The sequence below is a fragment of the Magnolia sinica genome, chromosome 9 (assembly GCF_029962835.1).
Source record: "Magnolia sinica isolate HGM2019 chromosome 9, MsV1, whole genome shotgun sequence".
Lineage (NCBI taxonomy): Eukaryota > Viridiplantae > Streptophyta > Magnoliopsida > Magnoliales > Magnoliaceae > Magnolia > Magnolia sinica.
The window spans coordinates 24246252-24254367 of NC_080581.1; the positions used below are offsets into that span (position 1 = coordinate 24246252).

At 40.1% G+C, this 8116-nt stretch overlaps 1 non-coding gene across 1 annotated transcript; it reads left to right on the top strand.

Annotated features, from left to right (window-relative positions):
- The first annotated feature begins 6430 nt into the window (after positions 1-6430).
- LOC131257138 (small nucleolar RNA R71) lies at positions 6431-6537 on the top strand. Its single transcript, XR_009177154.1, has one exon. It is a non-coding gene; the product is annotated as a small nucleolar RNA R71 (small nucleolar RNA).
- The last annotated feature ends 1579 nt before the right edge of the window (positions 6538-8116 follow it).

Below are 8116 nucleotides of genomic sequence, written 5' to 3' on the forward strand. Positions count from 1 at the left end.
GGAGGGGGCAATGCTAGGCTGAGTCTGACCAGCTCAAGGAATGGGTCCATTATCAACAAGCTAGGCCCGATATTGGCAGCAGATAGTGAGGTCTCTTTCACTCACCTTGTTACGCGCGATGGGGCAGCAATCTGGTTAGGAGTGTAATAGACCTCGGTGATTTTTAGAGAGGAACTGTACTGATATGTGGACTTATTAAGTAAGAGTTGTATACTCATGCATTCATTTCATTCACTATCCACTCAACCTGGTGGTGCACAACTAATTGTTGTGTACCTTCTCATGGTCAGGATTTCGGTTGGGCGCGTGACTGACTTGAGACCAAGAGTTTACCACATTGAGTCTATGTATCCAAATTTAGGTATAGGACTAGTTTGGATAGAGTCCCTTGTGATGGACCCCGTAGCCTGCGATACTACGTACTATCATCCTGACTTCACTCCAGCTTGGTCATTTCATTCGCACTGCATATTGCATTGCATCCGCAGCATTTAGCATTTTGGGTTACTATATTTCTGCATTTATATGACCTAGATAAGGTTAATGATATTAGTAGCTCTTTTGAATTGCATATTGTATTGCATCCTCGATATCTGATATCTGGTTCATTATGTTTCCGCATTACATAGCCGATTTACATTACTTTCTCAGTATATGACATTGGCTTGCTTTGTCTTTTCATCACATATCCTGGATGAGGTTGATGATAATTTTTTAGACTTACAGTATTTCCGCTTACTCTGATATCATATGATTCATGCCAGTAATTCTGATATTGTATGATTAAGGCATTGTATTGGATACTTAGCACTTATCTTGTGCATACACTTATACCACCCTCTAAGCTTTCTATGAGCTTATGCACAATAGATGCGTGCAGGTGACAATAGGACGCAGTCGAGCTGGGACAGGACTTGACCAGTCTTGGAGGCCACTCGACCAGTCGAGAAGGTCCTTATGATTGTACTCAAATGATTATATTAGTGGATATGTGGTGATGATGTTGTTCTTATGATTTAGGTATACTTGTGGTTATGCTTCTTATGAGACAGATTCATGTTGAAAATCCTCTTTGTAGGATCCCAGGATCGGAACCTGACATATGGGGGCTGGGAGCCGAGAATGGGGTACTACGGAAGCTGTCGGCACCGGATTTGGCGATCGGGATTCTTGTGAATCTGATTTCCGAGTTTGGGGCAAGACAAGGCCAGTCAAGGTGGGTACCCACATAACTTGCTGATGAATATGCAGTTAGTGTGAGGTACTCCAGCCAATTGCTTTCCACCATCCAATCATTGGACGGTGAGGACATAGTACTTTCATCATGGTAAGCCCCACACCCCATACGTGTACAACGTGCAGGATGGGTCCCACCCACTGGCAAAATAGGCAAACGGAGTGGATATAAAATAAATGCAGTGAGGTGTGCCATGTCCAGACCTTGGACGGTCATGATTCTACACATGCATCAGGTGGGTCCCACCGTCCATGTGTGGATGATGGATGGCAGGGATGAATCCAGCTATTAGAGGTGGGTTCACACGTGTGGGACTCACCGGTTTCATGCATATATACAATTGTATATTGTAATATAATATTATTTACTATTATAAAACTGTTTTATACATACATGTATTGTTTTGTTTTGTTTTTTTTTTTTTGAAATTTCTAGGGCCAGTCGTCCATTGATGGACGGCCCAGACACATCGTCCATAGATGGACGACCCAGGGGTAGCATCCACAAATGGATGGCCTGATCTTTGTGTCGCCCACCAGTTTTCATCGGCCCATCTGGAATTTACCTGGGGTGTGGCCCTCTTGGATTTCTTTTCTTTTTGGTGAGGCCCACCTGCAATTTGGTGAGGCCCAACACATTTCTGTAAGTGCTATGGTTTCTAGCTCCTATAATTGTCAAATTTGGTAGTGTCAAAACCTCTCTTGGAATCTGTCTTGTGTAGCTCTTTTACATCATGATGACTTTGCATCACTCAAGAACAAAGGTCTTTACTTCAAGAAAGGCAAGATTACATGGTCTTGTTCAAGTACACCATCAAGTGAGTGTTCGATGTTCAAGATTCATAATTCAAGCTCCAAGTCAAGACAAAGTCTCTGTACTTTGAACCTCAAGCTCAAGATTCAAGATATTTCAAGTTTAAGCTTCATCCTTTAATAAGATCTCAACCTTCGTGAACATCAAAGAATGACTATTAACTGAAGAAAAAGAGATGTTAATGTTCATACATCATGGTTAAGGTATGAATGACCTTAGATTGACCTTAGGGTAGGTCATTTTGAATACATAATTCAATTATATCATTTTATAAGTGAATAGACTATTTCTCGACTAGTCCTGGACTCTATAGGACTAGTCCTAGCACTAGCTTGACAAGTCCAAGAAATTTCACAACTAGTCCTAAGTTTGTTGCAGATTTTCAGAATTTTTTTGTTTAGCCCAACCAGTCCTGGAGACTGCTCAACCGGTCGTGTGAACAATGCTTGACTCATTCACGACTAGTCCAGCAGCTACGACTTAAAGTCCAGCAACTATTCCAGGTTCCACACGACCAGTCGTGGAGGCCCCTTGACCAGTAGTGGAGAGCCTATGACCAGTCGTGGAACGACTTTATCTTTTCGCGCTCAAAATTTCAAAAATTTATTGGTCCTACGACCAGTCGTGGTGTCCACAGGACCAGTCATGAACGTGATTCCTTCACCTATAAATAGAACAAGATTTTCAGAGTATGGTATTCAATTCAAGCTAAATCAATATGACACTCTAAGAGATAAGTTTGTAAACTTCTTAAGCTATATTGTGCATATTTAATATTCTCTTTTATTAGCTTTGTTATATTTGATTTTGTATTCTATATTCCAATCTATCTGAAAGAGGGATTAAAGTATTCCCACTTCTTGGAATCAAAATCAAATAGAGCTAGCCCAACTTGATTTAATTTAAAATCAATTTAAAACCTAGAACTGTTTCATAGCTGAGTGTGGACATTGAACTTCTACTCCGACTTGGTTCTTCTGGGTTGCAACAAAAGGAGAATATCTAGGTATTTTACAGTTTTGTAATTTCCTTTGTTTTGGTTTCTTTGATATTAAGCCTGAAAAAATCTCTCAGTTTTGGTTATCTGAGGTGATCCAGAAAACTCAAAGTGTGGGGTTTTTTGAATTGTGTAAGCCCACTTGAAAGAAACGATTGTGAAGGTTTTAGGTGAAGCTGGAAAAACTTATTTTCATAGTGAATGCTAATATCTATTATGAGAGGATATTAGGAGTGGAGTAGCTGTGTGGCTATTGTTTAACAGTTAGTGTACACACAGGCGAACCACTATAATTTTCTGCGTTTTGTGGTTTTGTGGTTTCCTTTCTTTTTTCTTTTTGGTTCAAGATTGTGGGATGTATTTGTGGATGTGAATGTTATAATCTTTACATTTCAGCATTGTGGGGAATGTTATAATAGCTTAGATTTCCTTTCTTGCTATTTCCTTTTTATTCCTCTTCAGTTTGAGTTTTTGATACATAAATCGTTCTAGTAAGGTTGTCCTACCATAAACCCTTAGTTTTTATGGTGAAAGGTTGTCCTTAGAACAACATTTGTATCAACCTCTCAATACTAGAATTTTGAGGTTGTTGCTTCCTTTGATTATTTATAATTCATTTGGCTATCTTATTATTTTATTCCGCTATTAATTTTTAATTTGGCATTGTCCTATTCACCCCCCCCCCCCCCCCCCCCCCCCTCTAGGACATATAGCTCGGCCTTTTTAAGTGCAACCCCCTACAACTGATGTGAAAATAGCCTCTGTTGTAGGCTATTTTAGAGGCCATTCCCGACCCTGTTTTTCAACCCACATCAGTGCTCAACCAGAGGCATGGTGGCTGCTACATTCATTGTTAAAGAATGGCCCGAAATAGGGTCGTTTTCACCTTCATTTTCGGACCGATATCAGCCCATGTTGTAGCTCAATAGAGCTCGTGTTGTGAGCTGTTCCTGGACTGGGTTTCAACCACTAGCTGGGGCCACTCATATACCATAGTTTGGCCCTAAGTAAGGCCTGATCTTAGTCTATATTTAGCCCCCAAGTAGAGCCTGAACTCAGGCCACGTTCAGCTCCAAAACAGGGGCTGAACATAGTCCGTGTTTAGCTTTAAAACAGCTGGGCTTTTTTGGCCCTAAATGCAGCATGTAGCAGGTCCTATATCTATACAGACTGAAGGGGTTAATAGATAGGGAGGAAAGAAGAAAAGGGACTGAAGTTTACGGGCTGATTACCCGGCTGACCTAATGTCTGCACACCTATTCTTCCCTTCTTCTTTCTCTCTTTTCCTCACTTAAGTGGTGCTGCTATGGTCCCACACTGACTCAACTCGGTCCAGTTTTCACAGACTGAGTTGGGGTAGTGTGCTCTGAGCTCACTAAAGATGCACTCCTTCCCTTTGCTTTCTCCCTCTTTTCTCTCCCTCTGTTTTTTCTCCTCTCTTCTTTCCTCCTTTCCTTTCTTTCAGTGAGGAAGTTGAATGGCAGCAATGCTCAATTTATAGGCAAGGCAAAGCAGCCACCGATGGCTATGCCAGCTCCATTCAAACCATAAATGGAAAAGCCTCAGTTCCTACGTTAAGGCTCTTTCTAGCCATTTTTGGCAATGACGAGACCCTCCCCTAGCTGGTTCATGGAAGGTCTAGGTCCACTAGTTAATGGAAGGTTTGGCTTGCAAGAGAAGCCATCCGATTGTCATCTCCTTTAGATCTCAGCCGTTCGTGAAGGGAATGGACAGTCCAAACCCATCTCACTCATTCCTCTGCATGGGCCCAAACCCCTATACAGTTTCGATTAGGGGACCCACGTGAGTGAAATGGACGGTTTGTATCATCCGGGAAGTGGCCAGGGTGGCCCACTTTGGGGTTTGAAAATCCTTGGTTTCAAATGTTTGAAAATGGCGGGAATCTGATTACTTTGTAAGATAGGTTCGGTCAAAGCTTGTTTGACTGACTCACCTTATCCAGTGCACATCATGCATATTATTGGTGAGGTGTACACACATTGTGCATGGCCTTGTAGGCGATGGTGGTGGCCCATCTACACCATTTAATTGCTTCATGGGTCCCTCCTAGTCGTCTTGGTCCACTTTGGGCTGATGATGAGGCCCGGGTGGACTATTACACACCTCTCGGGGCTGTATTTGGCCCATATAATGCGATCTAATGGTCAGATGGGTACGAGGTTTTGTTTCAACGATGGAACAGACATTCAAGGGGTTCCAAGTGCCTGGTTAGCCATAATTTATTATGCGAAGGTGGCTAGTGGATGCACGGTGTCATTGTGACTTAAAATTTTTTATTCATAACCTTGCTTTAATCTAAGGATTTTATGAGTTTTATCTTCCGGCTGGTGTTGGGTTCGACTTGGCTCCTTTAGTTCTTGGTGGTTGGTTTTATCATTGAACGGGAGTCCCAACCTACTCGTGCAAAGTTTAAGTTGTTTTGTTTAATCATCTTTAATCCCTATAACCGAGGTCCTCAGGGGTAACACCCGTGTACTAGAGATACGGAGTGTTACATAAATCCATGGGTTAATTTAGTGAGTACTTAATTAATTTTTACCTAAACTTCTACAGAATACGGTCGTAGGGATTTCTACTTGAGGTGGTTCTTAAGTCTTTGTATGAATTTTTTTGAGACGTTATAGGTTGCTAACTTCATATTGTGGTTTTGGATTGGGAAGAGGTTAAGCAGCAAGGCTCCCTTATTCCCAATCATATTCTTTGTGTCAAGCCCTTGTATGGCCTTTGTAAGGTCTTGGAAGGCTTGTAGCATCCCCTGATTGAAAAGCTCTTGGTGTTGAAGATGTTTTAGAACTAGATCCTCTTGAGGTTTCCCTTGATTTGGAATTTGATTCAAGAAACCTTGAGGGGTAGCAATTTGTCCATTCCTCCAACTGAAGTTTGGATGATTTCTCCAACTAGGATTGTATGTATTGGAGGTAGGTCCATTGAAAGGTCTTTGGTAATTATTTGCAGCATTGGATTGGTTAATCAACACCTCTTAAAAGGTAGGTATTGTTGGACAATTTTCAGTTGTATAAACATTGCAAGCGCAAATATCGCAAACAGTTTCCTTAACCTTATCCTTCTTTAGTTCCATGGCCTCAAATTTCCTTATGAGATTAGACACTTTAGCATTGATATCATCATCCTCTTTCAGAAGGTATAATCCGCCCCTCTCCTTTGATTGAGTGAGCCTAGAAGTGGTGCTTGATTTTGGCGGGGTGTCCCATGATTGTGCGTTTTCAACAAGCTTGTCTAAGTAATCCCACACATCATCGACATTTTTATTCATGAATTCTCCATTGCACATTGTCTCGACCAATTGGCGCATGGAAGATGTCAGACCATCATAGACAAAGTGTGTAATGCGCCACATTTCAAAACCGTGTTGTGGGCATGAACTGACAAGATCCTTGAACTGCTCCCAACATTGGAAGAATGTTTCATCCTCCTTTTGGGTAAAGTTCATGATTGACTTTTTGAGGGTGTTCATTTTATGATGTGAAAAAAATTTCTTTATGAACTCCCTTATCATGTCATTCTATGTGCCAATAGATCGGGGACGTAGTGAATGCAACCACATCTTAGCTTTCTCTTTCAAAGAAAAGGGAAACAATTTCAGTCTGACCGTGTCCTCAGACATGTTAGGAAAATATAAAGTGGCTATAATCTCGTCAAACTCTTTCAAGTGTAGATTTGGACTTTTAGATTTAAGTGCATAGAATTTTGGAAGGAGTTGGTTCACCCCTAGCTTAATATCCATATGTCCCATATTTTCTGGAAAAACCATGCATGAGGGCATGCTCACCCCCGCCGGTTGTAAATAGTCTCATAAAGTACGAGGCAGGGGTGCTTGATGCACCTCATTCTCATCCTAAACTTCCTCAACCTGAGGTTGAGGTTGTCTTCCTAGTTGATTGACCAATTGATTGACAGCCATCACTTCAATTGACTCTGAGGATCTCGAGTGGTGTCTAATCCTGTGATGGATAGATAACCCCTCAATCAATCCTCCTTCACTCAAAAGACGTCGAGTGTTTTCATGGACCCACTTGGGCATGAAACACTCTCAGCCTTCAATTTCAGATTCCAACCTAAACCTAAAAGAAAGAAGGGAAATAGAAATCTAGAAAGAGAAAGAGAAAGGGAATTAGAAGGAAGTTACCAAATTAGAAGTTCCTAAATTAAGATCTTGCAGAACAAAACAAAACAAATCAGTTTCTAAAAACAGAAATTCTAAAATTAGAAAGTTTCTAAAAACATAAATAGAAAGATGAGTTAGTTTCTTAAATAAAAAATAATCCTAGAATTAGAAAGTTTTTAAACTAAAATTAGAAAGCAGATCTAAGAAAAATAGAAAAGGAAAGTTTCTATAAAAATTAGTTTCTAAAAACAAATTAGGAAAGTTTATAAACCTAGAAATAGAAAGCTAAGTTAGTTTCTAAAATAATTTAGAAAACCCTAATCCTAAAAATAGAAAATAAAAAAACCCTAATCTTAAACTAATTCTAAAAAAAGTTAATCTCAGAAAAATGCAACCGTTAATCCCTGACAACAGCGCCAAAAACTTGTTCACAACCCCAAGTGTAGGGTCACGATGCAGTAATAATCTTGGTGAGATCGAGGTCGAATCCATAGGGACTAATCTCGTGAATATTCTGAAAGCAACTAGAAGAAGAACTAGAAAAAGATGAAAACCTAAATCTGGAAGTATGGAGAGTAATTATGAGAGATTTAATGAAAAACTCAAGTGAAATTGCAGTAATGACCGCTTTAGTTGAAGTAGGAATATGCCAATATGTCTTAGAGGGGGGTGAATAGGACTTTTATATAATTTTATAACAATTTAAAATCCTATCACATTAATCATAACAGTAAGCATATATTAGGATTACTCAAAAGTAACTCAACTAGCTTCCAAGCCCGGTAGAGGATTCAATCACAAACTATTAGAGAAATGAACAATGTACAAATTAGTTTATGATGGACATGACTGTGTGTGTGTGAGGCGTGATCTCAAATAATCAAATATAAAAATGCTTAAGGAAATCACATAAGTAATGGAA